This window comes from Colias eurytheme, chromosome 6, assembly GCF_061535395.1.
Source record: "Colias eurytheme isolate Ceu_HAF_F1 chromosome 6, ilColEury1 Martin Lab GWU primary, whole genome shotgun sequence".
Classification (NCBI taxonomy): domain Eukaryota; kingdom Metazoa; phylum Arthropoda; class Insecta; order Lepidoptera; family Pieridae; genus Colias; species Colias eurytheme.
Genome location: NC_142985.1, coordinates 13977501 through 13982500, shown reverse-complemented (window position 1 = coordinate 13982500; position 5000 = coordinate 13977501). Strand labels below are relative to the sequence as shown.

Genomic DNA, 5000 nt, shown 5'->3' with positions numbered 1-5000 from the left:
AAAGTGGGAGGCAGACGCGATATCCGTCAGCGCTACTACGACGCTACACGGACGTCGAGTCCGCCTACGCTTCACTTTCATATATATTATTATTATGACAAAAATAATATATTATACACAATATAACACGCACTACGAGCGCTTTGAATGCGGCCCGGCTTATATGCGAAACAGTTCACGACACATTCAACACGAGACATATCATACGAGCGTCGCGCGAGAAGCGTCCACAACGGTTTCACACCGAGTCGCGCACACGTAGAACATGATACAGGTAAAATTTTCAAACGGATAGCGTGCACACAATGCGCTCGCTAAACCGTCACATGCTCACCACACGCGTGAAAACACGCGTGTGAACGAACAGTGTGGATTGTTGTTTTTATACAGCCGGCCCTCAGACAGGAGTGGTCCTGGATATTTCTCCACGGACCGCAATGTGCGTTCGAAATGTCGATGTTCAAATGTGTCCTGCAGTTCACACTATGACGCGCAGTTAACTGCGTTCTTCATCGACCCGCGAGCCAAGTGATCCACCGTTCAGGGTAATAGTTTATTTAATAATGTTTTCGTTTAATAATCAAAGCGTTGTGCGCGCTCTTTTATGTAACGTTTGCGTGCGTGTACATAGGTTAAAATATGTACCGCGGCGCTTTCGCGAATCACTCTAACACGTCATATACACTGACATGTTAGAGGTATTCGTTTTTTTTTTTTTTTTTTTTTTTTTAACGGATGCAGTCACATTCACGCGTCCCACGACACTCGTTCGTACTAATACACAAACACACACGAGGCGCGTATGCGAGTAGTGCGAGAGTGCGCAGTGCGTCGTTACGTTAATGATCCTTCCGCAGGTTCCCCTACGGAAACCTTGTTACGACTTTTACTTCCTCTAAATGATCAAGTTTGGTCAACTTCCCAGCAACGCCGACGGCCGTGAAGCCACCGCGTGTCGGTCCGAAGACCTCACTAAATCATTCAATCGGTAGTAGCGACGGGCGGTGTGTACAAAGGGCAGGGACGTAATCAACGCGAGCTTATGACTCGCGCTTACTAGGAATTCCTCGTTTATGGGGGATAATTGCAAACCCCAATCCCCAGCACGAAGGAGTTTCAACGGGTTGCCCGGGCCTCTAGGCCAGGGAGAACATGTTGATTCCTTCAGTGTAGCGCGCGTGCGGCCCAGGACATCTAAGGGCATCACAGACCTGTTATTGCTCAATCTCGTGCGGCTCAAAGCCGCCGGTCCCTCTAAGAAGAATTTTAATACGCCGCCAGTGAGTTGCGCGACCCGAGAGCCGCGCACACCTAAATGACGACGCCTATTTAGCAGGCTAGAGTCTCGTTCGTTACCGGAATTAACCAGACAAATCGCTCCACCAACTAAGAACGGCCATGCACCACCACCCACCGAATCAAGAAAGAGCTATTAATCTGTCAATCCTTCCGGTGTCCGGGCCTGGTGAGATTTCCCGTGTTGAGTCAAATTAAGCCGCAGGCTCCACTCCTGGTGGTGCCCTTCCGTCAATTCCTTTAAGTTTCAGCTTTGCAACCATACTCCCCCCGGAGTCCAAAATCTTTGGTTTCCCGGAAGCTGCCCGCCGAGCCATTGTAGTAACGTCGGCGGATCGCTAGATGACATATTTACGGTTAGAACTAGGGCGGTATCTAATCGCCTTCGAACCTCTAACTTTCGTTCTTGATTGATGAAAACACCTTTGGCAAATGCTTTCGCTGATGTTCGTCTTGCGACGATCCAAGAATTTCACCTCTAACGTCGCAATACGAATGCCCCCAGTTATCCCTATTAATCATTACCTCGGAGTTCTGAAAACCAACAAAATAGAACCGAGATCATATTCTATTATTCCATGCACGAAATATTCAAGCGGCATTTTGAGCCCGCTTTGAGCACTCTAATTTGTTCAAAGTAAAATTGTCGGCCCACCCCGACACTCACTGAAGAGCACCGCGATAGGATTTTGATATTGAACCGGCTTTTAACGACCGGCTCACCGACGATATGCTCCGCAAACGTGTCAGTATCACCGCGGATGCGGTGCACCGACAGCGCGGCGCACAAATGCAACTACGAGCTTTTTAACCGCAACAATTTTAGTATACGCTATTGGAGCTGGAATTACCGCGGCTGCTGGCACCAGACTTGCCCTCCAATTGTTCCTCGTTAAAATATTTAAAGTGTACTCATTCCGATTACGAGGCCTCGTAAGAGTCCCGTATCGTTATTTTTCGTCACTACCTCCCCGTGCCGGGAGTGGGTAATTTGCGCGCCTGCTGCCTTCCTTGGATGTGGTAGCCGTTTCTCAGGCTCCCTCTCCGGAATCGAACCCTGATTCCCCGTTACCCGTGACAACCATGGTAGTCGCAGAAACTACCATCGAAAGTTGATAAGGCAGACATTTGAAAGATGCGTCGCCGGTACTGGACCATGCGATCGGCAAAAGTTATCCAGATTCATCAAAATTAACGACTTCAGACGCCAGGCCCTCCGTCGATTGGTTTTGATCTAATAAAAGCACTCATTCCATCACTGGTCAGAGTTCTGATTGCATGTATTAGCTCTAGAATTACCACAGTTATCCAAGTAACTGAGTAAGATCTAAGGAACCAAAACTGATATATTGAGCCATTCGCGGTATCGCCTTGATACGGCTTGCACTGAGACATGCATGGCTTAATCTTTGAGACAAGCATATAACTACTGGCAGGATCAACCAGGGAGCTAACTAAAGCTTCCGCTAGAGCCTCAAACGTAACACGACGATGCCGCCGCGACGTTTGCTTCTCTATATACATATGCGCGCGCGGCGTGGTAATAAATAACACGATATGCAACGGCGGCGACCGTCACACGCACACTATTCACACACGCGCCGCGCGCGCAAACGTGGATAAATCTGAACACAGTCAGGTTTAATCGTTGAAAGTATCATCTTAACGAGACACCCCTTAACAATTCCCATTCGCATCAAGCGAAGGAAAAAATTTTAATATCGGTCAACTTTTATGACGCAAACGATCAATCTACGCACGGAGAGTGGAAGGATCGAAAATTGCGACCAAGTTTTGGTATATACGTGGTGTTTCACACACACATATAAAACATCTGATAATAGCCCATTGGTACATCACAAACGTGTGCGATGTGAGCATTGAAAATTTTTATACTGCCGTTCGATAGTCGTATATTTTTCACGGTCTGCGCTCCGAGAGTGTATCAAGATGCGTAATATTTATTTACACTACACATATAGAATACAATCTACGAAACTGACAATCTATCAAACCGTCGGCAGACGCAATGTTACTACTACTGCACGCACACGCACGCACGGGCGACGCGGTACAACAGCGACGAAATAATGATATACATACACGACATACGTACACAATCTCTCACATGCGCACCGCGCATCGCATCACGTCAAAGAAGTCTCTGCTTGTTTAATTTTTGCCGTTACGCCGCGCGCGACTAACGCGCCTCGTGTTTTCAAGGTCAAGTACATAGTATAAAACAAAGTCGCTTTCTCTCTCCCTATGTCCCTTTGTACGCTTAAATCTTTGAAAGTACGCAACGGATTTTGATGAATAATCGTTCAATCAATAATTTATCAATCAATCAATCGATCAATCAATAATTGATCAATCGATGTATCGATCCATCGATCAATCAATAAATCAATAATCGATCAATCAATCAATCGATCAATCAATCGATCAGTCGACGCATCGATCGATCAATCGACGCATCGATCGATCAATGGATGTATCGATCGATCAATCGATCAATCAATCAATGAATCAATAATCGATCAATCAATCAATCAATCGATCAATCAATCGATCAGTCGATCAATCGATCATTCAATCAATCAATCGATCAATCGATCAATCGATGCATCGATCGATCAATGGATGTATCGATCGATCAATCGATCAATCAATCAATAATCGATCTATCAATAATCGATCAATCAATAATTCATCAATCGATAAATCAATCAATCGATATATCGATCGATCAATCAAATCAATCAATCAATACGATCAATCGATCATTCAATCAATCAATCGATCAATCAATCGATCAATCGATCATTGAATCAATCAATCAATCAATCGATATATCGATCGATCAATCGATCAATCAATCAAGAATCGATCAATCAATAATTGATCAATCGATCAATCGATATATCGATCATTTCTTTCTTTATATTCAAGCTACATTCACATATTGTTACATTCACAATACTTTAGGGGAAATATTTATAAACAACAATATTTGATATTTTTGCGATTAATTGTTTTAACGAAGTGTCTAGTCGTCCGCTAAACGGATGAATAAAATAAATTGGTCGTCCGATTACCGGATGAATAAAATAATTTAATCGTCCGATTACCGGATGAATAAAATAATTTAATCGTCTGATTATTCGGATTAATAGATAACCTTTTAACACTAAAGCCAGTTGGGTTGGACTAAAGCAAAGGGGGCGCAGTACTTAGAAAATTTTTGATGGAGTTGGTGTCATTATAACACCTATTTATTATTGTTTTATCGTAAAGATTACGCTAATATAAGCATGTTTTATAGGAACAACTTTTCTCTAAAATCAAAAATGGCCGAGATATTCGCCCTTAATTCGTTAGGTTAGGTTAGCCTTTAGGTTAGGTTAGGTTAGGTTTCTTAAAAAAAAACTACACAGAAATAGGAGCCCCGCGAAGCGGGGCTCCGTCGACGCGCCAAAAAAAATCAAGTTTAGGTTAGGTTAGCCGTTAGGTTAGGTTAGGTTTCTTAAAAAAAAAACTAAACAGATATAGGAGCCCCGCGAAGCGGGGCTCCGTCGACGCGCCAAAAAAATCAAGTTTAGGTTAGGTTAGCCGTTAGGTTAGGTTAGGTTAGGTTTCTTAAAAAAAAAAAAACTAAACAGAAATAGGAGCCCCGCGAAGCGGGGCTCCGTCGACGCGCAAAA

At 43.9% G+C, this 5000-nt stretch overlaps 2 non-coding genes across 2 annotated transcripts; both read right to left on the bottom strand.

The window, feature by feature from the left end:
• Positions 1-391: 391 nt before the first annotated feature.
• LOC149908170 (5.8S ribosomal RNA) lies at positions 392-548 on the bottom strand. Its single transcript, XR_016456862.1, has one exon. It is a non-coding gene; the product is annotated as a 5.8S ribosomal RNA (ribosomal RNA).
• A 292-nt stretch (positions 549-840) lies between these two features.
• LOC149908169 (small subunit ribosomal RNA) lies at positions 841-2745 on the bottom strand. Its single transcript, XR_016456893.1, has one exon. It is a non-coding gene; the product is annotated as a small subunit ribosomal RNA (ribosomal RNA).
• Positions 2746-5000: the final 2255 nt, after the last annotated feature.